Raw genomic sequence first — 26,171 nt, 5'->3', positions numbered from 1 at the left:
CCAGGCATTGGGATTGCCTGGTCCACGTGGTGCTCCAGCCCTGCGGGGGGCTAGGACCCGGAGTCCTGCAGTTGGCCTCCCCATGCTTGGCCCTAGTCACCCCAAGTCGAGGTTGTCCCGGGCCTACCCTCCTATCCCCGCTGCTCATGCCCCACGTCACCCACTGCTGCCGTTCTTCTGGGGACCCACTGTGTAGATCTGGTGAAAAGTGGGGTGAAAAGGAGCTATCTGGAGAAGTTACGGAGCACCTCCGTGGTAGGCTTCAGGGCATTGGAGGATGCTGGGACATTGCCTCCCAGGTGGCCTTGTCCCCTTGGAGGGGTGGGCGCCATGCTGGCTGCTATGGGCAGAGAGGAGAAAGGGTGACTAGGGCCAAGCATGGGGAGGCCAACTGCAGGACTCCGGGTCCTAGCCCCCCGCAGGGCTGGAGCACCACGTGGACCAGGCAATCCCAATGCCTGGCTGGGTGCCGCGAACCCAGCGAGGGTGGGAGTGGGAGGCTCAGAAGTGTCTTCCTCCAGGTGGAGAGGGTGAAGGGCTTAAGTAAGCACGGACGAGACCAGAAAACCCCTGCTTCCACCCCATGTTCTCCTGGAGGGGAGCCCTCTAGCTCTCCCAGGCCAGAGCATACCACTGAGAGGTGGTTACCTGGAAGCAAGGTGTGGGCTTTTCTTCTAGAGCTGCCTAGTGGTCCCTTCCTCCCAGCCTTCTTTCTGTGCTTTGGGACACAAAGAGAATTTGTCATTATAAATGAAGCATGCTTCCTCCCTTTTATTGCATAGTTGATAGCATTAGTTGCCTCTGTGATTTCTTTTATTACCCTCAATTTTTATTAATACTGTGGTTACCGGTGATAACGATCTCATAAAATAATAACGGGGTGAGCTCTTGCTGAGAGGCCCCCTTTGATGAGTCGGATAACACCTCTCTGCTCCCCTGTGGAAGGAGGGTGTCGGGTCCCAGGGCCGGGGCTCGTCCACACATCAGCATCCCCTCGGTTGTTTACAGGGATGCTCTGTGTCTGGAGACGGGCGGGCCTCATGCTTTACAGCAGTGTGAGTCCGGGGAAGGCCCCGCTGTCACCCAGAAACGTCACAGTTCCAGGCACAGCTAATGGGGAAGAAACTGGGGGAAGGGCATCCCCTAGGAACACTGTGAGTCCTGTGTTCCCACAGAGTATCTGGGCCTGCTCAGCCGTGGGACCGATGCAACCCATGTGACTAACCCATCAGGACAGCCCCCAGAAGGGGAAACAGCATCCCCCTGTAAGACTCGGTGTTCTACTGGGGAAGCCCCAGTTTCCCACAGAGCTCACCCTGTCCTGTCACGTTGCTTCTGGGGATCCAGACTCGCCCTTCCTCTGGCATCCCTCCCTCCCTGCACGGGCCTCACTTCCCCCATCCCCCAACCATGCCCTGGGGCCTTCAGAAGGAGAGCAAGGAGCCGGTGCAGAGACTGAGTGGTGCTCCCCAGCGGTGGGAGCACAAACTGACTCGGTGGTGGTCCCGGGTAGCTGCTGAGCACAGAGGGAGCAGCACCCCTGGCCAGGCGCCCAGCTGGGCCTTAGCTTTCCCTGTATTTACGCCCACTGTCCCCTGAATGGACTGGCTTGAACCGGACGTGGGGCTCACACCTATGAAACATCAAAGTGGGCTTAGCTGCTTTGCCCACCTGCAGCGGTCCCCGGGCGTCAAGATGACATCTCCGAGAATGCCCCACAACCGGGCCGCTGTTCTTCACACTGCTCGGGAAAGAGACCAGGCGGGGCTGCGTCTGCCATGTGCCCTCTTTTCTTTCTTCTGCCACCCCTTCCTCAGATCTTCAGCAAACTCCAGATAGCCACAGGGATGCGTTTAAAAGGAGGCACCCTTCCTACTGGAGACTTGCTCCTTTCGGATTTACAAAGAATAGGGAGGACGGGTAAGGGAATTCACATGGGGTGCCGTAGCTTTAACAGAGCACATCTCTCATCAGAACCCACTGAGCTCACATTCACTGGCCATGAAAGCCCAGCGTGTGTGCTGAGGAAGAAGAGCCAGCCGGCCAGGGTGCGGTACGAAATCGCTAGTTGCCGGTGATGGGGCAGGAGGCTGGAGGGAGAGGTGCAGACTAATGCCCACAACTTCCAAGGCCCAGGAGGTGAGGGCCGGGGGAGGTGACGTCATTCTCGCAGCCTCTTGCCCTCCCTGCTCTGTGGTAGTGGGTCCTAGGGAGCAAGTGAGCCAAGACCAGCCCAGGGACAGCAGTGTCTCCCTCCGTCCCTGGCTGCCCAGCTCTGCAAACTCCCCGGCAGCTCTGCATCCAGATGCTCCCACATTCACACAGCTCCTGCCCGCAAGCCACATGGCAGTCTGCGTTTCAGCAGCAGGTTCTCTCCTTCCCAGATTTTGCACCCACTTTCACTAAGTCAGTACAAACATTCCCTTTTCATACTCACAGCTTGCCTCCCCCAGAGAGAAGAAGAGACTTACAGATATCTCCGAGTCCAGCTCGTTCCTCATCCCCCTGCGTACCCACCAGATGGACATACATGTCCTGGAGGAGTCTAGATGCATGTGTTTTACTCATAATGGCCCAAACCACCAATAGCCCTTACGTCCATTAACAGCAGAACAGGTGATGAGACTGTGTTGCTGTTCCCCAGTGGCTGACAACGCAACAGCAGAGACACCTGAACGACAACTACATACAACCACACGGATGAACCACACATGCCTTGTGTTGAACGGGAAAGGCAGACACACAAAAGAACGCACAGCACAACTCTCTTTACGTAAAAGGCTACAGCAGGCAAAGCTCGACCATGGTATTTGGAGTCAGGATGGTGGTTCCCCTTGGGAGGGGATGACCCGAAAAGGCAGGGGGTCTTCTCGGGTGCTGGCCATGCTCTGTCTGTCGTCTGGGTACAGTGTCCACAGACGGCTTCCCTTGGTGGCAATTAATCTATCTGCACACGTGCGATGTGTGCGCTTTTCTGTATGGATGTGATTTTTAAGGAGAGAGTTTCCTGGAAATCCGCCCTCCCTTCCCCCAACACCAAGTTCACTCTAGATTTGAGGCCATTTAGGAACTTGTCATTTCAACCATGTACGTGTTATTTAAGTGACTTATTGCTTCGACTGTGCCCAGGGACTGCTCTGTGATAGACACACAACACCCGATGGCTTCCGTACCTGCTCGTTATGTTCAATACCTTCTTGCTTTTTCATCCTATTCCAAAGCACTCGTAGCACCCACTGGCATGATTAATAAGAAAGGCTTTAATTTTCTCTTCTTCCTTGATCGTTTGGAGCCAAAGGGCAGGCGGTAGCAAGAGGCTCAACCCGACGGCATGTCAGGCTCTTTCACGCCAACGTGCCATCACAGCCAGCCCTTTGCCTGACCATCACTCTGAGGTGAGAATCCTGAGCGCTAGGAGGGTCGTGGCCCCATCCGAGGCTCTCAGAAAGCCTCTCAGTGACCCCAAGCCCCTGCTTGTCAAACCACATTTGTAAAGTAGGGGCTTCTCCACAGAGACAGTTTTCCAAGATGTGATGAGGAGGTGCATGGTTTTGGGGGGTCTGGCTTTGACAGCGCAACCTCCCAGGAAGGCCGGAAGAAAAGGGAATGAGGAAGAGGGGGAAAAGGATGGACCATTGGAGGAAAGATAGGCAGGGACTACCCAAAGGAGCCAAAAGCATCCTCCTACCCTAGCTTCCTGCCGCCCTTGGGCTCTCTGCTGCCCCCTGCTGGTCTCACTCTCTGCACGGTTGGTGGATGCTCCCAGAGCAGCCCAGGGCGCCTGACCTCCTGCATCTGTCATTGCCTGCACCCCAACTTGAGCACGCCATACTTGGCTTCCAGACGTCAGTCTGGCTTTCCTTTTCCTGGCCCCTTTGCATATTTCTTCTAAGAAAACAGACTCTAAAAGGTTGATTTCCAGCTGTGTGACTCGTTTGTACTGGTATCCAGAGGCTTGCCTTTCCTCCAGGGAGTGTGTATGGGGCTGTGGGTGGAGGTGGTGACAAGGTGATGGTGTTCATCCCTCAGCTGTTGTCCCTTAGTCTTCGAGGTGCCCTTTCTTCTCTGCCCACGAAACCACCACACCTGGTCCTGATGCCTGTCCTGTGGAGTTCAGAGGTCAGGCGCTGAGCCACACCTGTGCCTGGTGACTGCTCCCACCCGCAGCTGGAGACCCAAGGCCTGGGAGAGCAGGCCCTTGTGGGGCAGGCCAAGGGCTGCGGCGGCTGAACTGGGTGCTCTCCAATGCCTCGCTTTTGGCCCATGTGGAGGAGTGGGAAGGAGAGATGGAGGGTGAAACTTGTGCACCTGTCTCGAGAGTAGTTGTCACTGGTTATGCATTAACAGAGGACCGGGGCAGCAGGGCAGGCCCAGGGCTGCAACCGAAAAGTGTATGGGCGTGTTTATAGCCGGCAGCCCATTACCTCTTCTGCCAAAAATGCACCCTCCCCCCCACATTTCATGTCCGCCTTGTCACAAAGCTGACATGACAGGTGGGCAAACAGCAGGGTGACGAGCTAGGAAAATCCCTGAGCTTCGGCAGGTCCACAAATCTCCCCTCTGCCTGACCTGAGCTGCTTTATCGCCTGGGAACCATCTCTGCAGATAATGGGGCCCACCAAGGGTGGGCTGTGGAGATGGGAGCTGCGGGAGGCCCAGGAGGGGAGAGGGGAGGAGGTACGGGGATGAGAGGCGGTGGGGAAGGAGAAACACATCACCTCCACGGGGACGGGGCCCTTTTGAGTTTCTTGCCCTAGATGTTGAGAAGCAGTGGGGGAGCAGCTGGGAGCAGAAAGGCCCCAGTGGGAGCAGGGTGACAAGGGTTGTGGAGGCACTGGGGCATTTGCTGTGATCATGACCATGGGGCCAGTCAGGGCATAGCAAGGGCTCTGAAACGCCCAGGGCCAGTGAGGACTTGGGTTACCCTCTAGCCCACTGCCGGTCTCAGAATTCAGGGTAGAGAGATGAGGGAAGGACACATGAAACCCTAAAATAAAACCCCTGTAATTCATGGGAAGTTCAGAGACCCCAGAAGAACCCCCTTGGTTCTCAGGCCATTAGGACACACACAAACTAGAGATTGAGACACATCTACCTGTATCCCCGCCACCCCCACACACACACAAAGGCTTCTGTATCTTCCCTCCGTGCATCCATTCTGCCTGTTCCTCCATCTCTCTTTCTCTCTCTCTGCCTTTCTTTGCCTTCCTTCTCTTCTGCTTTCCACAAGTATTTATTAAGCTCTAACTGTGTGCAGGGCCCTGAGTGAGCAGCTGGAAATATGTAGAAAAGTAAACATGATCCCTGCTCTGGGAAGTTCCCAGACAAGCTGGGAGAGAAACAGGCATCAGGGCACCCCTGAGCCCACACAGAGCCTGTGGGATACGGGCACGGTACCCCTCTGGGCAGACACAGCCCGTGGGCACAGGGTTGGTGGAACTAGTGGCAGCTTTGTACAAATTAGGAAAGGGAGCCCTTCCTCTGAGCACAAGCAGCTCTGCACCAGGCCACCAAGCTGAGCACCCCCTTAGGGCACGGGGTGGGGGACAGCATACTGAGCTTCCTCCCCAGACGAGGATGGTGGCAGTCCACTGTGTCTAAGGGTGCCAGACCTAAGGCCCAAACTTTTTAAAAATTGTGATAAAACACATATAACATAATGTTTACCATCTTACTCATTTTTAAAAAGATTTTTATTTATTTATTTGAGAGAGAGAGAGTGTGTATGTGTGTGTGTGAGCAGGGTGAGCGGCAGAGGCAGATGGAGAAGCAGACTCCCTGCTGAGCAGGAAGCCCAACTCGGGGTTCTATCCCAGGACCCCGAGATCATGACCTGAGCCGAAGGCAGATGCTCAATGAACTGAGCCACCCAGGTGCCCCTTAATCATTTTTAAGTGTACAATTCAGTAGTGTCTTGCAAGCAATTTCCAGAATTTTTCACTTTGCAAAACTGAGACTTTGTGCTCATTGAACAATAACTTTTCCTCCAGTTCCCCCTCCCACACTGGTATGAAAGGAAGGTTGAGGGTGCCAAGATCCATGGGTGACACACTGGGGCTGCATGGTGAGCCCTGGAGGGGGATGCCTGGGTGAAGACGGGAAACCACAGGGTGTGAACGGTGGCGGGCCCTTCCCTGTCCCCAGCGAATCTGCATAAAGGAACGTGTCACCTCCTCAGTGTGTCTCATTTGGTCACATACAAGCAGGGACAAGCTTCACCGCTGGGTTCCGTGCCCTGACCAGCCATGCTCTAAACCCCAGATTTGCCCACGACTCTGGTCTCACCTGTAAAATGGAGAAAATGGCCCCGACTTGATATGTTTTCTGTGATCATTAAGTGGACAATACTGAAAGAAAGAAAGCTGCAATTGTTCAGGGATGTAGGTGGGAGATGCGAGGGTGGACAGAAGCGGCAGCAGAAGCGGGACAAGCCAAACTTAAGGGCAAAACCCAGCTTCATACCGCATCTTCTTGGACATGAAAAGTGCGTACAAGCTATTTATTCTGAGCTCCAAGAAGCAAACGTGCTGGTGACATTCCCGGAACAATCGTGGGGATGGCAAGCTTTCTAAATGCCTTACCACCCCGTCTCATCGCTCCCTCCCAGCGATGTGGCCCAAACTGGTTTGATCGTCCTAATGTTATAGATGAGAAAATGGAGGCCCGTTGTTTGATTCTCAAGTTCACAAGGGTAGTGAGTGTGAGAGCCGGGTTGGGAGCCTGGGCAGATGACAGACTGCGCTCTGGACCACTATCCTTCCCTGTTTCTTGACTTGTGGAGAATGCTGGGGCAGCCCCCTGTCCTAGGGGCACCTGTGCACCTGTTCTGCAGGGTGGCCTCCTCCTCACCTCCCTCCCCGACACAGCCCTCCCTGAGAGGCCAGCCCTCTTCTCCTCCCGGAAGTGGTGGTTTCCGGCACTGGCTTTCTGGGGTCTGGAGACAGCAGCAGACAGGGAAGGACACATCTGATGGGACTTCATGAATGACCACTGCTTACTTGAGGGAAATGCTTTGTGAAAATCCATCTCTGGTCCCTTGTCCCCCCACAAGCATTTGCGGACACTTCAGATATGAACCTAAAGACCATGGCCTACTAACTAAAAGGGTCTTATGTCTTGTAGAATGATTACTTCATTTCTGCCTTCCTTAATGGGTTTTGGCCAGACCACTATTGACCAATGGTGATGACCAGCACTTTGGGACATCTCAGACACTGCCAACTGTGTTACCCTTGGTCCCCAATTACATCTGGCCCCCTTCTCTACTTCTTCCACTAGCCTAGGCACTCTCATCCCCAGTGACTGGAAGAGTGAAGCCCACCAGAGCCCACATGCTCGTGGAGCCCACCTGCCAGGCATCATTCCAGGCCGCTGAAATAGGGACAGATCTTGAAGGCAAGAGCGCCTCCAGCTCCCAATCCTTTAGCACTGCTCCCTGGACCACCATTATCATTAGCGTCAGGTGCCTGGGGATGGGGCAGGTACATGATGATGTTGGTCAAGGTGGCCTCTTACTGTCCTGACCTCAGAAAAATTGAATGGAAAACACATAGAAGATGCACAGAACACACACCACTCGAGGGCTCATGTGTAAGGAGGTATAGGAGTCTCCTTTATGTCAAGCTACAAGACAAGTGTGAGAATGAAGACAGACATGAGCTGAGCTTCCCAACAGATGGCTGCCTAGGAGGTAGACATGGGGACATCTCCCCAGCCTGGGGATCTATGCTTCCATGTGGGGAGTTGCTCAGCCTGGAGGGGTCAGTTCCGTAGGCTTTCCTGAAGGTCCTCCTCCTCCTTTCTCTTTCTTTTGTCATGGTTCATGGGGGAGAAAAATGAAAGTCCTAGACATTTTTTCCCCAACCACTTCAATTATCCTTTGCCTGTCACCTGTATCATCTTGAATCCAAGGCACTGTATAGACAAGGGTGTTCCAGTGGTGTGTGAGTTTTCTGCTGTCTGTCTGTCTCTCTCTCTCTGCTCAAGTGTGCTGTTCACCTCTCCTGGAAAGTTGGTCCTGTGGCTCAGTCTTTCTTTCCTTTACCTAGTCATCATTCAACAAATACTTCCAGTGCTTTTCCTCTTCCTGTCCTAGGCAAACCAACAACGTTCCCTGCCCTGAAGAGTTTCCAGCCTCACTTCGTGTATTTCCCTCTCTTACTCCTGGCTCTCCTTTCTTGATTCTTTGAAGACCTCTGGTGTAAGCAACTCAACTGGTCTGATACTTGCCCAAGAAAGTCAGCTAAGAAAATTCTTGGAGTGGGGGAATAATTCGTCTGTCTACGTCTGCTAAACACAGAAAATAAAACAGAAATTAAAGTAAATATCCCAAAATTATAGTTTATGATGTGTTACTAAAATGCTGCACCTTTTTCTTTTTTCTAAACTCAATTGTAGGATGTCAGTTTACTTTGTGGCAACAAATGACTCTTTATTTCTCCGTGACTGAACTTTTATGGTCACTCTGGCCTAGCCCTTTGCCTTGCCCGGCCCCCCTGTGCCCACCCGTATCAGTGCAGAGAATCTGGGCCAGGGGAGGGGAGGGGATTTCTGAATGTGGGTAAGACGCCAAACAGATTCTGCTCATCTCGGGGTTTGGTGAAACACTTTGCTCAGAAACTTTACAGCCAGTGGGAATTGATGGCTTGTGTTTGCCCTTCAAATAAAGGAACATTGGAGGTAGAGAGGGCATTCTTCAGTGGAGCTGCTGACTTTTGAAATCTTGAGCCTTCTTCCTTATCAGGCCTGTTTATTACAGGTTTCATAAATGTTTTATGAGGGTATGGTGAGGCCCTGCTGACAGAGGGGGGGGGTGGCAGCTGTCTCCAACTTTCCACATTGTTGACAAGATCAAAGGACAGATTTACCACCTCATAAGATTGGGTGGATAAGATAGGGCGGAATCCCGGGTTGACTCCTTGCCTCCATGCACACGGGCAAACAAAGCGGGCGCAATCCAATACCGTGTGCTTCCCTTGCCTGAACGTCTTCACATCGTTTGGCAAAACCATCTGGACCTGCCAAGCAATTCCTGCCCCCAGAAGCCAACTATTCTTTCTCCTTAACCGTTTTAGAAATTAAAAAAAAAAAAAATACGTATGTCAAAAAGATTTAAATTACCTGAGCACTTCAGTCTTCATTCATAAAAGCGACAGTCATTTAAAAATATGTACAATGGAAAAGAGGAAACACTGGGTGCATGAAAATAATTTATGGTCAAATAAATCATCTCTGGAACATTTATATTTTCAGGTAGAGAAATTGTATTGACTTATTTCCAGCCATTGTTGACATTTTACTGCAATTGCCTCGACAATCTTTGAGAATGTTCTTTTAATCTCTGTCATTAGTATCGGAGGCTTCTCTTATTGCTGTCAAATCCTTCTTCTTCCTCTTCCTCTTCCTTCTTCTTCCTCTCCTCCTCCCCCTCCTTCCCCTTCTCTTCCTCCTCCTCCTTCTTCTTTTTCAACAGAGGGAAGAGTTCCTTCTGAATCAAAAGAAGTTTTTCTGGTTTTCCCGAAATACCCATGCCACTCACCTTCTCTGTAACTCAGAGATGGATGGGCCCTGAGGCCCTGCCTGTGGTCAGACCATCTCTGGGAAGGTTCAGTACGTTCTGGCAGTGGTAGGCACATAGCGAGGTAATTCATTCGAGGGGCTAGTGTCTGTACCCAGCAATGTATGAAGCGGCTAATTTGTAATCTGCATTGTTCTGGAAGGTTGTACAGTCAATCCTGAGAAAATCGGTGAAGATAGCTGTGCTTACCTTGACTTTGTATTTCCTTTACTCTAAGCTCTGTTCTCCCCATCCCGAGGCTCTCCCCTTCCCGAGCTCCCTGATTTCTCTCTCCCAGGCTGCCTGCTCTCCCCACGTGCCCACCACCACCCACCCACTCTGCCCCCACAGCTCTGCTTTCCTTCCAGGGCAGGCTTTCCTCCTTTCTCTGCTCTTCCAAGTGTATCTGCTGAGTGTCCCGAGGCCACTCTAGCCCCCGTGAGGCTGAGGCTGCCGGACAGTTCTCATTTATCATGGCTGCTCAAGTTTGTTCATTCGCAGAGTGTTGAATGCTAACGGTGGCATTTCCACCATTAGCTGGGGATTCCGCCATGTGCCCCTCAACCAAGCATGTTAATTCAGACCATTGCCCTATGAAATGCCATTGTCTTTCAAGCCACTTCTGACCTCTGGCTTTTGCACCCGTGTCCAGGCCCAGGGCACATGCAGTGATGGCACAGACGGAGAAACACGCCCCCTCCCCAGCTCTGGGCATGGGCTAGGCCCACATTCCATCTCCTAACTTGCATTTAGAGGGACAAATGCCTACTCAAGCTTTGTAAATGGTTCTCAAGGGTAATGTGGGATTGCCGTAGGGACTGAACCACCAGCCCTGGGTTGGATCAGGCCTGGAGAGAGGGGGCGGGGAAAGGATTTGGTGGAAAGATCAAACAGGAAGGGCCGTTTTAAGAGTTATGTCCGAACGTGCAGAAGCAGCAATGTACGCCTGGGAGGTAGATTTAATTCACTGTCATGGGGCAGCCTCTTCTCTCATCCCACATTAAAACAAAACAAAAAAAAAAAAAAAAAAATGAGGCCCAACCCCCTGCCCCCTCATACATAGCACTGGATGCAGGGGATTTCTTTAAAATGCAGATTCCTCGTCAGCAGCAAGTGAAGGCGGCTTTGGAATCTGTATCTGAGCACAGACCCCGGATGGCTCCAATGCAGAATGGGTTGGGACCTCGTGAATGCTGACCTGGTTCCATGAACAGGCCCTGCGCTGGGAGGTGGGACAGGTGTCTTCTAGTCCCCCAGCTGCCTCCCTTCAGCAGTGTGACCTTGGACAAATCACGTTGCCTTGATGGATTAGGGCCCTTGGATCCTCACAACCCCCGCCTCTTGTCCCCAACACCGGCTTCAGGATCTCAGGAGTCTGGGCTAGTATCTAGTCATGCTGTTTGGTTCAGATCTGGTGAACACCAGAGCTTCTAGCAGAATCATATCGTATCTATGCGTTCATTGTGAAGCCATGTTGGCAAAGGAAGGGCTCTAACCTCTCCCCTGTGGGTTTATATGCCAGCCTGACTCTGGGTTCCTGCAGCCCTGAGGCCAGTTGGCCACCCTCACGCCATTTCTGTTTTGCCAGCTGTATGTGCCTCCCCCACAACTCCAGGAGCAGCACTGCAAGGTCAGGGGCCCTGGCGGGAAAGCAGACTGCCTCTGTCCTTTACCAGCTACCGGACCTGGAGCAAGTCCCTCGGTTTCTCCTAGCCTCAGCACAAGGGGGACAATAACAGAACCTCCCTCATAGGGTTTGGGGGCTTAAGGACTTAATATACAGGAGATGCTGAGCCCTGTGCCAGGCACATGGCGAGGAACTGGTAGGCAGAGCTGTTTGTGTTTGCCGTTGTTCAGCACTCTACAGTGTACAATGCGTTTCCATGTGTACTACATGTCCATGAGATTTCCATAAAAAGACTCTTGTCATAAAGACTCTTTCCACTCCACTGTGCAAATCAACACACCTGTGACTCAGAGAAATCGTGAGAGCGGCGGTGCTTATTTCTTGGGACTCCAAGACTGGGCTTTCTCTGATTCACAAGGATAATGTCTGATCTGTGTTGAGAGAGTCCCCCGTTGGGAAAGTACTAGGGTTCATGGTTGTAAAGTGTCTTGTGCCCACAATAGTACTGAGCGTCTGTAGGAGTCGTGGTGGCGACAGCAGCTGCTCCGTGGGGGGTGTCCCCTGCAGGTGGGCTGGTGGGATTGCTGTGTCCCTTCCTTCCCTATCCCTCTGTCCCTGCCTTCTCGGCCACCATTCCCTATTCTGATCACAACACTGGCAGAAAAGTAGAACCAGGAAGCAGGTGGCTTTGGGTGGGGGTGGGGAGAGATGCCGATCTGGAGTGCAAACTCCAAGCGGGACTTGCTACACTGGGGAACTCGGTGTCTACAGCACTTCCCCTGGGGCTGAGCAGCTGCCTTGGCCATGATAGCCAGGGTTGCACTATGAGGGCTCGAGGCATCCTGCCTGGGGCTGGAGCGTCTGAGTGACCCAAGGCCCCTGGAAGGTTCTAGACGCTGAGAGGTGGGCACAGGCCATCTCCCTTTCTCTCCAGAACCAGCAAACTTCTCTGCTGCAGACCCTCTGTCCTGTAGGTCCCATTTGTAAACAGCGCCATGTTGCCTTGGAATGCCTGGTGGTCTTAGTTCCAAACAAGTCAGGTCAGGAAGTACCAAAGGTTGTGACGCTGTGTTCTGTGTAGGACACCAGCCCTTGAAGGGCGTTAGGGGAGACCGATGGGCCTCACAGCACAGGGGGGTGGATGAGAAAGAAACTGAGCCCCTTCGTGAGTACAATGGTTCCTCGTGAGGGTGTTGGGCTCAGAAGCACAATAACCGCCTCCGTTCTCCTCTCAGTGGCCACACGGTTGGCCAGAGATGTTCCAGGAGGCAGTTTCTAGGGGCCCCGGCTCTGGGCTGCTCTGTCCATCTCTTGCCTGAAGGGCGTAGAACAGCTTACTTCTGCAAGGGCAGGAACTGTCCACTGGCAGGAAGCTCGCGAGCTGAGCAGCCCAGAGTCTGGGTGGTTGGGGTCCCTTTCACAGCGTGGCCGCCAGAAGCTTCCCAGACCTGCCTTGCTCAGCCCCAGACAGACAGGCCCCAGGAGCGAGCAGTGGCGGCTGATCGGCTGAGCAGGCCCTACCTCGGCCCTGTGGCCCCGGCTTTTTATGCTCAAATCCGTGGAGGAGGCTGGGCCTGGGCTTGGGGCTGGGGTGCGAGTGTTGATGGAGGCAAAGCAGGCAACTTTTATTATCTGGGGAATTGTTTCCGAAACATTATCAACTCAGATTATTGACCACAAATTTTCACCCGAAATCAGAGAGTAATAGGCTTTTACAGTGCAGTAAAAAGTGTATTAGCTCGTTCTGGGGTGTCTCACCTCCCGTTTACTCCACTGTTTTATCAATATCGCCATAACCTGACACTTCTGGGTAGAGGACGATTGTAAAGTGTCCATAGATCCCGTAAACCACCCTAAATAGAGATTAGTATTACTACTAAGTTTAAACCCTAGTAAAAGATAATTAAATTGATGGATGTGGCTGTAAATCTCCCTTTTATCAAGGGCTTGCTCTCGCGCGGGCGGTCTCGAGCCTTATTATTTTACAAGCATCATTAATGCCCTAGCAGAATCGGTGCCGTCTGCTGGTTAGGGAGACAATGAGACGTATCAAATATGCCCCCGAAACTCTGCAGTCCCTTCGGGACTGTGGTGCTCGGCTATTACTCAAGTCTCTGCACGGGGACCAGTGCAGGGAAACAGGGCTGTCCCTCCAGACTACTGTCCTGTGGGGTCCTCCGGCCTGTTAGTGGGGGGTCCTCCATGGTTTTAAAGGGTGCCATTTCCAGTGCTCTTGAATGCAACCCTTTCCCAGGTGCTCCTAAGGGTCCCTGCTTTCTACAGAGACGCCTTAGGGGGCTAAATGATGCTGCTTTGGGGGGGACATAAAGCTACCAAACCATGACTCAGGGGAGGCAGCTGAAATACAAACTTAGTTGGTTTTTTGTTTTTTTTTTTTAAGATTTTATTTATTTATTTGACAGAGAGAGAGATCACAAGTTGGCAGAGAGGCAGCGAGAGGGAGAGGGGGGAAGCAGGCTCCCTGCTGAGCAGAGAGCCTGATGCGGGGCTCGATTCCGGGACCCCTGGATCATGACCTGAGCCGAAGGCAGAGGCTTAACCCACTGAGCCACCCAGGTGCCCCACAAACTTAGTTTAAAAAAAAAAAAAAAGATTTATTTATTTAATCCAGAGTAGGGAAGGGGCAGAGGGACAGGATCCCTAAGCAGATTCCCTGCTGACTCACAAGACCATGACCTGAGCTGAAACCGGGAGTCAGGTGCTTGACCGCTGTGCCAACTGGGGGGCCCCCGCAAACATACGTGTCTACCAGCTAATCCAAGCCTCGGTCAATGGCAAAACCTCAGTCAATGCCAAAACCCACATGTCCACCAGCTAACCCAAGCCTCAGTCAAGACCCGGGGCGAACCTATGGACCTGGGATCTGCTCTGACAGGGGCTGAGCTCCCAAGCAGAGTCCAGGAGTCTGCCCAAAGCTGGCTTGTCCTCCATCTGGTCCCTTTTCTCCGGGGCCACTGGAATGAAGGGACATCTGCTGTTTGCCACCCATCTGTTTCCCTTCCAAGGCAGTTGCATAACCCTCGCAGGTAGAGTAGCTAGCAGCAGGGGTGGGCTTTGTGGCTCTGGTCTTGCCCTGCCTGGTCTGGCAGCCACCTTAGGGCTCCAGATGCCTCCCAGAGTTAGGTGGTGGCTTCTTTAGGCATTAGTCTTTCTGGGCCTCCCGGAGTCCCCATCTGCCTAAAGAAGGGACTTTTTTAGGTGTTTCCAAGGCATTTTGAATCCCAGTTAACCAGCACCCGATTATGTATGGAATAGAGATCCTGGGGGCCAAGACTGTTCTGCGTACCTGCCCCTGACCTTGGCAGTGACTCCGAATTGAGCCTGTGGGTAACCGGGCTTAGGGCTGTGCGACTGCCGTGCCTGACAAGGCCAAGTTCTCGTGCCCCTGGGTGAGCCTCGATCTTTGGCTGGCCTTGACTGCAGAAACGGGAACATGAACAAGGAAATAGTCCCACAGAAGAGTCATCTGGGAGAAACTGGATTTGCTCACCACAGATAAACACTTTTTTTTTTTCTTTTTATTGCCTAAAGCTAAGCGATATGTACCTTGGTTGGAATTAGCCGGCTGAAAGTTCAAGAGATAAGCAGCTTCTCCTGGCATGAGTGATCAGCAGGCTCAGCAGTGGGGTCTTGTTTTGGGAGGCCTCACCTTTTGAACTTGGGGCCCCAATTCCCCTTGGCTGTTTCATAATCTCCAGCAGCAGCGAGTATGAGCAGAGAGGACATGCTGGGCCCTGTCACAGGACCGCACCTCAGCATACAATGCTGGTGTGATTTTTGTCCCTGAGTTCATGCTGGGCTGGGCCACTCCACAGGACAGCAGAAGTACTTAGGGTCCTGTTGTGTGTGTGTGTGGGGGGGCAGGGCTCCAGAAGCTTCTTCAGGCCCAAGGCCTGCCTTCAGGGAGCTCAGAACTTAAGGGCAAGCTCATAAAGCCGTCCTCTCTTTGTGGGGTTTCTGGAGAAAAGTGGCCTCAGTTTGGATGAGGTCACGTTGAGCACTTGAAATTTCTGGGTGCACTTGTACGAGGCTGTTTCTTGGGGCCACTCCCCACGATTGCTGTGCAAAGACCCATATCTACTCAGGTTGGGGAACTTGGCCCTGCAGTGTGAAAACCAAGAACCACAATCTCAGAAGTGAAAAGCTCATCATCATTTACAGAGAGGCTGATGCAGGCAAGAGAGCTTTGTGTCTTTATGTTGTGCAAAGGAGCAGATGGTTGTCCTTGATGAAGGCACAGTCAGCCGCGAATGAACAGACCTCCCCTGCTCGGGACATTTGAGCCGTGAAAACCAGTCTGCAGAAATACACACACAGCACGAGATGCACACCCATCCACTCACAGACTCCTGGGCCCGGGGGAGGCGCTGGGATCACCGAAGGCGAAGAACCAAGCTGAGGCCTGAAGAAGAAGATTTTGGAGCCCTTAGCACAAAGAAGTCTGTTCTCAAAAGGTTTTCATAAAAATGATTTCTCTGATTCAGAGTCTACTCATTTAGCACCTTGTTCTATGGGTGCTTATGAAATGCCTCTGTGCCAAGCCCGCTCCCGGACTCCCAGGATATCACTGAACAAGTACCCCCAATCCTGGACCTTGCAGAGCTCCTGGGAGAGCAAGGAGACACGCGAACATGGCATGGTGTCACAGACGCCCCAGGGCGCTCGGCCAGCCTCCACACTCCCCATCCTGCTCCGTGCATGTGTGTGTGCATATGTGTGTGTGTGTGCATATGTGTACATATGTGTGCAGCGTGGACACACAGACCCATCAAACTTTCTCAGAAGCCCACTCCTGCCTGCGAACTCCCAGCCGCCTGCCCTGGAAAATTACAACCTGGAAGAATTGAGCGTGGGACACACATGATTTATTTATTTTTCTCTTGTAGGATGTTTTCCAATGAAATGAATGTATGCCGCATGTGAAATTAGGCTCCTTGACAGAATAGCCTGTAATCCTTTTCGGGGGTGGGGAGCGGGGAAAGGGAAATGGGGGAAGAAAGAAAGGAGAGAACCACAGCAAAAAGGGAAAACAATGACAGCCACAAGCAGCCCCTCAGGTGCTATGACCCAAGCCAGACTCCTACGGTGGTGGCTGGGGCAGACTGCAGAGTGCTCTCGGTGCTTAAGCTAATAAACCTGACTATCTTGAAGAGTAAACACCATGCTGTTTTGCCAACTATTAGATTTTTACTACTCTCCAATAAAGTGAGCGCATTATTCATTTCAAATAATATGCCACTTCTTATTTCCTAAAGATTAGCAATGGAAAGAGATGTCAACAATTTTCACTCTTTAAATTAAGTATAATAGGCTTTTATAGCGCAGTATAAAGATATCGAAGGGAAAGGCTGCAATTGCAAGCTTGATTTTCCCTTTATCTCTCCCTACAGCCCCGATTTGACACTTAGGAGCAGAGGAAGCTTGTAAAGAGCCCGCAGACCCCATAAAGCCGGTGACACTTGGATTAGCCTCACGGCTCACTTTGGGCACAGTAAAGTGATAATTTAATTAACTAATGGGGCCCTAAGCACGAGGGTTTATCTAATGAGTTCCCTTCTCCTTTGCCTCCTGGTAATTCCAGCACTGGGTGTTTACAGATCAGCAGAAGCCTGGGCCCAGGAGCGCGCAGAGGAGAGTACCTTTTCGAGGTGTCCCCCCATCCCCTGCAGGGCCCCCGTGGGCTCCCGACTGTGTAGCTTCTGGGGAGTTGGAACACACTGCTGGTCCTGGAAGAAAAAAATACAAAGTTTATCAGAGCTTGTTTTGATTGGTTTCATGGTTTCCCTAAGGTGTTTAATACGCTTCCCGCGTCTATATTAATGATACAGATCCTATGGGCTCTGTGCTCAGTGTGGAGGTGGCTGGAGATTCTCTGGGTCTCCCTCTTTCCTCTCCCTGGCTCCTACATGCTATCTTTCTAAAATAAATAAAAGATAATGGTAATATAGCTGGTATTGTGTTTCTGTGTGATTATGTGCCTGTGCCCATGCGAGGGTGTGTGGGGGTGTGCATATGTGTGCATGAGTGTGCATATGTGTGCGTGTGTGTGTGAGGGAGGATGTGGGAGGAACTTTGAACTCTGCCTATCAGCCTTGCCTCCTACCTGGCTCATGTGGCAGGAGCTGAGAGCCGGGGCAGAGACCACAGGGCGGGCAGAGGGGTGGGGGGAGGCAGAGGAGCTCCCAGAATAGCCCTTTCTCAGCCCCTGGACCCTTGGGTTCTTAGGCATGTCTTTCTCGTCTGTCCCCTCCTTCCACCGTCCTGTAGGCCACATCTGCCTTTCTGCGGCCAAGACCACCTCCTGGGGAAGGACTCACTCCACCGCTCTGAACTCCTTGGGGCCTCATTCTACCCCGGGGTGATGGCAGTCACAGCCGTGATGCGTCACCCTGATCCCGCGACAAACCTCCGTTCTTCAGGGCCCCAGGAGGCCAGTAGGCCCGGAGGGGTCCGTTTGTGGTTCTGAGACCCAGAGACCAGGAGCTCCGTGGGAGGCCTGTGTTCACTTGGGGCCCAGGCCAGCCCAAAAGTCACCCTGGGAGGATGGAATCTTCCAGTCGGAACATCATATGGTCTGGGCTGCTGAGCCGCTCCTTAGAAGGGAGCTGCTGGTCTTCATCCAGAGTAGGTCTTGCAGGGGGTTGACGAGGCCTACCCCGGGGGCTCACTCCCAGATTTCAGTCCTAAGGGAAGCTTTCACCACCAATTGGCCTCAAAGCCACTATCCACATGGAAATTTCAGTGACTCCTTATATTTGCCTAGAGCTGCTCAACTGCTCGGAATCCCAGCCACTGAGGAATTCAGAAGCGGAGTTGGGCCAGCAGAGGGCAGAAAGGAGTCGTTTCGAGAGTCTGAGCCACCAGGAGAGGCTCTCCCCGGAGCTCCCTTCTCTGCTTCGCTCTGGGCATGACCACCCCATCAGAGAACTCTCCAAAACATCAGAATTCCTAGGGGCGCTTTTATACTGATGTTTGGGCTCTAGCGCAGGAATGTGGATTTCTCTCATTACGGTAATTTCTTCTTTTTAAAAAATGTTCTCGAAAATTTCTAAGAGTTAGTTTTTTAAAAATTGCGGTGAAATACACCTAACATAAAATCTACATATTGACCATTTGTCGGCGTGCGGTCCAGAGGCCGTAAGTGTATTCACATGGTTGTGCAAACATCACCATCGTCCGGCTCTTGAATTCTTCCGATCGTGCCAGCCTGGATCCCTGTCCCCATGAAGCACGAACTCTTCATCCCCCACCCACCCCTTGGGGCCCCTGGCAACCATTCTTCTGCTTTCTGTCCCTGTGAAAGTGGCGACTCCAGGCACCTCCTACGAGTGGAATCCTACAGTCTTTGTGCTTTCATGCCTCGCTTATTTCACTCACCATCATGTCCTCACGGTTCATCCAGGGAGCAGGTGTCAGAACTTGTTTCCATTACAGGGCGGAAGAATACTGCATTATGTTAGATATCCCATGGGTTTATCCATTTATCTGCTGATAGACATTTGGGTTGCTTCCATCTTTTGGCTATTTTTTTTTAATTAAAGATTTTATTTATTTGACAGACAGAGATCACAACTAGGCAGAGAGGCAGGCAGGGAGAGAGGAAGGAAATCAGGCTCTCCGCTGAGCAGAGAGCCCAATGCGGGGCTCGATCCCAGGACCCTGGGATCCTGACCTGAGCCGAAGGCAGAGGCTTTAACCCACTGAGCCACCCAGGCGCCCCTCTTTTTGTTATTTTGAAGAATGTTGCTGTGAAGATGGGTGTGTAAATATCTCGTTGAGTCTCTTTCTTTCTTTCTTTCTTTCTTTTTTAAGTAGGCTCCACACTCAGCATGTATCCCAACACGGGGCTTGAACTCACGATCCTGACATCAAGACCTGATCTGAAATCAAGAGTTGGTTGCTTAACTGACTGAGCCACAGGCACCCGCCTGCTTTCAATTCTTCTGTGTATGTATCTTACCATGGAATTGCTGCATTGCCGGGGAATTCTATGTTTAACTTAGGAGGACCTTCCTTAGCGGTTTCCACAGCATTTTGGGTTCCCACCAATAATGCCCAAGGATTCTGGTTTCTCTGCTTTTCTTGCCAGAGCTTATTTCCCCTTTGTTTGCTTAATAATAACCAGCCTAACAGATATGAGGTAATATCTCCCTATGATTTTGATTTGCACCGGATAGTAATTTCAAAAATTCCCCAGGAGGTGCTAATGAGCATTCAGAGTTGAGAACCACTGAGTAAATGCCCATTACTTATTGAGCACATATTATCGTCCGTGGAATTTTTCTAACTCTCGTTTGTTTCGCACAACTACTCAGTGAGGTAGGAGACACTCTCTTTCCTACAGATGAGAAAAATAAAGACCCAGAAGTGAAGAGCACTCATCCAACAGGTGATGGGGCTAAAATTCAAGTCCAGATCTTATGGTCCCTGGAGCTCCTGAGCTCATTTGGGGTCCTCCCACTTCAGGAAGAAGAGAAGGTGCCGAGGGCTATGAGGGAAGCTGCAATTTGCAAGGGGTCAGTGCCATCTGAAAACAATATCAGAGTGTGATGTGATCTTAGTTAAATTCTTGAAAGGAACCCCCCCCTTTTTTTAATAAGAAGGAGGTTTAATAAAGAAGAGTGTTTCATTTTAAATAATCATAGTTCTTTCCCTTTGAACTACACTTTATTTTATTATATATAGTTATTTTAAAGTTTATATATAGTTATTTTAAAGTCATTTATTCAAATAAAACTCAGGCTTCTGTGTTTTTAGAGGGACAGAAAGCTAGAATCCATTCTGTGTATATCTCTACTTATGAAGAGCCTGGAACGGGCCCACGGGTTAGCATTGGAGTGTAACAATACTGCCATCTTGTGGGAAATTAAAGTGTACAACAACTTAATTTACAGCAATTTAATCCTCAAACCAGAATTAAGAATTTCTGTGCACAGGCTTGCCTAGTTAAGGTCAGGGCAGCGGCGGGGAGAGAGGGGCGGGCACTGTGTGTGGTGGGGGGCGGGGGACGTGATCTGTCAGAAGCAATTCATACTGTTGAGGACCAAAGTCAGAACCATGCCCTTAGTTGACAAGGGCAATGGCAGATACAGTCTTTGTTCCCTTTGACACTCCCAGACTCTATGGCCCAGAGGCGAAGCTGTGGCTAGAGCCACAGGGGCATCGGAGGAGGGCTAACTACCCAGCAACCGTGGTTCCACCCCACCCACAGAGATAAGGAGCACAAATCCGAGCTTGGGAGGCCTACCCATAATGTCTTGAGCTGAAGAAGGTCGAGAACGGGCAAGGGCTCTCTCCCCACCCCTCCTCCTTCGTCCTCTTCATAACTACTCTATTGAAATATAATTCATGTGCTCTACATTTCACATATTTCAAGTGTGTAAATCAGTGGTTTCTCGTATATTCACAGAGTCAGGCAACCATCACCATCGTCAGCTTCAGAACATTCTCATCACCCCAAACAAAAAGCCCATCTAGATACCTTTTAGCCATTATCGCCCAATCCTCCCGTGCCTCTGAGGCCACGGCAACCACTGATCAACTTTCTTTTTATTTCTTGTAATTTAAAAAATATGGTTATCTATGAATCACATTTATTATTTATTTATTTATTTTTAAAGATTCTCTTTATTTATTTGAGAGAAAGAGAGAGAGTGCTCGCACAAGAAGGGGGAGGGGCAAAGAGGGGAGGCAGACTCCCAACTGAGGAGGAGCCCCGGCAGGACTCGATTCCAGGACCCCTGGATCATGAGCTGAGTGGAAGGCAGACGCTTAACCCAATGAATTACCAGGCACCCCTACCCTACATTTGTTTATTTGTTAGTTGAGATCTAAATGGATGTGTAACGTATTAGTTTCATGTGTACAACATAATAATCTGGTATTTGTATATATAACAAAATGATCCTGCCAAGAAGTCTAGCTAACATCTACAGTTATAGTTATAATTTTTTTTCTTGTGATGAGGACTTTTAAGATCTATTCTCTTAGCAACTTTCAGACATACAGCACATTATTATTAACTCTAGTCACCACGGTTCATGTCCAGGTCTACTTATTTTGTAACTGGAAGTTTGTACTTCACTAATTTTACTTTCTGTCTCTGTTGATTTGTTTATTCTGGACATTGAACGTAAACAGAATCATATGATTATGTCATCTTTTGTGAAGAACTTTCATATACAGTGTTTCCAAGGTTAATCATGTATTGACATACAGTAATAATTCATTCCTTTCTACTGCTGGATACTACTTCCTGGGACACATACATATATCACTTTACATTTATCTATTTGTTAGTTGCCAGATGTTAATGGAGGGGTTTTTCCCTCCACTTTTTGGCTGCTAAGAGTAATGCTGCTATGAAGACAAGTTCTTATGTGAACATGTGTTTGTTTTTCACTCATGTATTTTCCTTGGAGTGGATCTATGGGGTCAAGTAGTAACCGCCTGTTTAATACCTTGAGGAGTTGTCACACTGCTTTCCAAAATGGCTGCACTGTGGTGCTTGGATGGTTCAGGGGGTTAAGTGTTTGCCTTTGGCTCAGGTCATGATCCTAGGGTCCTGTGACTGAGTCCCCCATTGGGCTCCCAGCTCAGGTGGGAGCCTGCTTCCCCCTCCGCACGCACCTCCCCTAAAGTGGCTGCACCATTGTCCGACCCCACTGACAGTGTATGAGGTTTCCAATTTTTTGACATTGCCACTTAGGTTTGTACATCCTAAGTATAACTCTCTTATTAAATGTATGATTTGTATATATATTTTTTAACCATTCAGTGGGTTGTATTTTCACTTTCCTGATGGTGTCCTTTGAAGTGCAGACCTGGTTAATGATGAATCGGCAAAATAAAATGATCTATTTTATCTTTTTTTGCTTTTACTTTAAGTCTTATATTGGAAAAACCTTTGTCAAATCCAAACTCGAGATATATTCTGATCTGTTTTTCTAAGACTTTTATAGCTTTATCTCTTTTTTTGATTTAATAAATTTGTATATTACAATATGATTACTGTCCCAGTGTTAGCCAACACCTCCACTATGTCACAGACTGGTCATTTTATTTTGTGGCCAGAACATTTAAGATCTAGTCTTTTTTTAGCAGCTTTGAAGTATGCAATACAGTATTGTATCTCCCACCCCCACCTTTTTTTTTTTTGTTAGTCTAGCTAGAGGATTGTCAATTTTGTTTATCCTTACAAAAAACAAGCCCTTAGTTTCACTGATGCTCTATTATTTTTCTGGTCTCTACTTCATTCATTTCTGCTCTGAATTCTGTTATTTCTTTCCTTCTGCTTACTTTGGGCTCAGTCTGTTTTTCTTTTTCTAGTTATTTGTTTTTTTCTTTTTCTAGTGAAGTTAGATCGTTCACTTGAGATCTTACTTTATTCTTTATGTAGGCATTCATGGCTATGAACTATGTAAAAACTGCTTTTGCAGCCGTCCTTATATTTTGGTGTGTTAAGTTTCTACTTTCATTTGTTTTGAGATTCTTTAATTTCTCTTTTGATTTCTTCTGTAACCTCTCGGTTGTTCAGGAGTGTGTCATTTAGTTTCAACATATTTATACATTTCCCAGATTTGCTCTTGTTGATACCTATTTTCATACTATTATGGTCAGAAAAGTTATTCGTACAATTTCAATTTTTCTGAATTTGCTAAGACTTGTTTTGTGGCTGGAGAATGTTCTGTGTGCACTTGAGAAGAACGTGTGTTCTGCCGTTGTTGGACGGAATGTTGTTGATATGTCTGTTAGGTCCATTTGCTTTGAAGTACGTTTTCAAGCCCTGCGTTTCCTTGTGGATTTTCTGTCTGGATGATCTATCCACTGCTGAAAGTGGGGAACTGACGTCTTCTGCTGCCATTATTGTTTCTATTTCTCCCTTCAGAATCTGCTACTATTTCCTTACTGTATTCAGGCACTCTGATGCTGGTCTGCATATGTTTGCAACAGTTACACTCTTCTTGATAATTTGGCTCCTTTATCATTATATAATGATTTCTTTTTCTTTTATACCTGTTTTTTGTTTGTTTGTTTGTTTAAAGTCTATTGTGTCTGATATAAGTGGAGCTATCCCTGCTTTCTTTTAGTTTCTATTTGCGTGGAGTATCTTCTCCCATCCCTTCATGTGGAGCCTGTGTTTGTCCTTAGAGTTGAAGTGGGTCTCTTGGAGGCAGCATATAATTTGGTTCTTTTTCTTTTCTTACCCATCCACGTTCTTACCATGCCACTTTGGGCATTTTGATGGGAGAATTCCATCCATTTACATTTAGAGTAGTTATTGGTAAGGAAGGGCTTGCTAATGCCATGTTATTAATTACTTTCTGGCTGTTTTGTAGTTTCATTGTTCCTTTTTTCCCTCTCTCGCTGCCTACCTTTGTGAATTGGTAATTTTCCTTGGTGGTATGCTCTGATTCCTTTCTCTTTATATTCTGTAAAGTTACTATAGGTTTTTGTTTTGTGGTTACCATGAGGCTCACCTAAAACACCTTACAGATATAATGGTTTGTTTTAATCTGATAGCAACTTATTTTAATCACACACAAAATCTACCCTTTTACTCCCTCTACTTTTATGTTTCTGATGTCACAATGTACTTTTTTTATACTATGTATTTGTTAACAAATTATAGTAGCTATAGTTACCTTTCATACTTTTTTCCTTTAATCTTTACACCATAGTTAAGTAGTTAGCACACCATCATATTACAGAATTAAAGTTCTCTAAGTCTGGCTATACATTTACTTTTACTCTTGTGTTGTGTATTTTCATATGCATTTATGTTACTAATTAGTGGCTTTTCATTTGATTCTGAAGAGCCCCTTTCAGCATTTTTTGTAAGGCTGGCCTAGTGTGGCTGAACTCCCCAGCTTTTGTTTGTCTGGGGAAGTCTTTATTTCTTCTTCAGTTCTGGAGGATAATTTTGCCAGATGGAGTATTTTTGGCTGGCATTGTTTTTTTCAGCACTTTGATTATATCATTCCAGTTTCTCCTGGCCTGTAAGGTTTCTACTAAGAAATCTGACCACCTAATGAGGGTTTCTTTGTAGATTAAAATCTTTTTTCTCTCTCTTGCTGCTCTTAGGATTCTCTCTCTGTCTTTCATTTTTGATAGTTTTATTATAATGTGACTTGGAGAAGACTGTTTTGAATTGAAATAGTGGGATGGTCTATTAGATTCATGAACTAGAAAGTTCTCAGCTATTATTTCCCAAAATTAATATTTTTCCTCCTCTGAACATTAATAATTCTGGTATTCATTCTTTTTGATGGTGTCCTATAGAACACTTAGGATTTTTCTTTTCTTTTCTTTTTTTTTCACTCCTTTTCATTTTTCTCCCTTGTTCTCCTCCTACTGGGTTATTTCAAAGTTCCTATCCTCTGACTCACTGATTATATCTTCTATTTGGTTCATTCTGATCTTAATGCTCTCTGTTGCATTTTTCATTTCATTTATTCTATTCTTCAGCTCCAGAATTCCTGTTTGATTCTTTTTGTGTGTGTGATTTCTATCTCTTTGTTAAATTTCTCATTTTGTTCATGTATTGTTTTCCTGACTTTGTTGAATTGTCTTTCTCTGTATTCTTGTAACTCACTGAGTTTCTTCAGAACAGCTATCTTGAATTTCTTATTGGATAAATCACAGGTCACAAGGTCTTGGTATTTGATGTCTGTGGGATGATCTTTTGGTGGAGTCATGTTTTCTTGATTCCTCAGGTTCCTTGGGGTTTTGCGTTGCTATTTTTGCATTTAAAGTAAGTCTCCTCCTCCAATCTTTACTAGCTGCTTCAGGTGGGAGATACTTTTCATTGGTCCTATTTGTGTCTAGAGAGTTTTTTTACTTTGTTTGGATGTACCTGCTCTATGCCTCTTGTTCCCTCTTGTGGCTGAATTGTTCAGCTTGTGTGTCTTCTTTCTTATAACAGACCAGGCTGACTGTTGGAAACCACTCTTCCCACCCCCCCCCCCCCAGAAGGTGGCACTACAGCTCAAGATGGTAATTTCTTCTTAGCTTGTAGATTCTGGCTTATTTTCCACGTGTTCTCCTGGTCCACTCCACCTCACTCTCACTGTTGCCCCCAGGAGTGACCCCAGAAGCTGCCTGCAGAGGCAGGAGAGGTGTGAGTGTGGCACTTAGCATGTTGGGGATGCCCATGGGCCAGATGGGAAGACCCTGGGGTGAGGTTTTTCTCAGCAGCTCATGGGTGGGCTTTCTGCTGGAGTCCAAAATGCAGTTAGCAGGAATTGTGTTTCTTTAACGCCCTTGGATATTTGTATCTGCCACTTTCTCAATCTCCTCCCTACCCCCTCGCCCACCCCCTACCAGCCCATCTTGAAGAGAGAGATGGGAGAGAGATGGGTTTCTTCAGCAGCACCCTGTACAGCCAAGAAGCTGGATGCTGACACTCCCTGCTCTTCCCTTTTCTCCACAGGAGAGATCTCTGGTGTCCTATAGCTCTGGTAATGTTCCTCTTACTGACTTCAAGGGGCCCAGACATATTTTTCTCTTTTTTACACAGTGTAGTGCTGGAAAGCATTCTCTGTAAAACCTGGTCTTCCACAAAGGATCTCTTGTTCATGGACATCTGCCCAAGTCAGTGTTCCCTAGTTATGCCCAGAATGTGCCCAAGAGGACTGAAGCCAGTTTACAGGCAACTGTCAGTACCATAGCCTGTACTGTTCTGTCTGCTTATTACCTGATTCACAGGTGGGTGAGACTCTTCTGAGACCCTTGGCATGTGGTATTAGATCCCACAAGTCCCACAGAGATGCTATTGGTTATGGATGGATGCTGAATTTTAGCTGTTGAAGTTGGGACAAAAGGGACGGACATCTTATGCCACCATGATGCTGACCTCTCTGACTTTATCTCTTACATTTAGGTCTTTGACCCCTTTTGAGTTATTTTTTGTATGTTCAGTATGGGGTAAAAGTCCAGCTTCATTCTTTTACGTGTGGACATCCAGTT

General features: G+C 48.8%; 1 pseudogene; it reads right to left on the bottom strand.

The window, feature by feature from the left end:
* Positions 1–224: 224 nt before the first annotated feature.
* The window catches only part of LOC123389013, a 46,007-nt pseudogene continuing 20,060 nt past the window's right edge, over positions 225–26,171 (bottom strand).

The sequence above is a fragment of the Mustela putorius genome, unplaced genomic scaffold (genome assembly GCF_011764305.1).
Source record: "Mustela putorius furo isolate JIRA1106 unplaced genomic scaffold, ASM1176430v1.1 tig00003942_pilon_pilon_pilon, whole genome shotgun sequence".
In the NCBI taxonomy this organism is placed as follows: domain Eukaryota; kingdom Metazoa; phylum Chordata; class Mammalia; order Carnivora; family Mustelidae; genus Mustela; species Mustela putorius.
The sequence above is the reverse complement of the archived record's forward strand: the minus strand, read 5'-3'. Positions and strand labels throughout refer to the sequence as shown.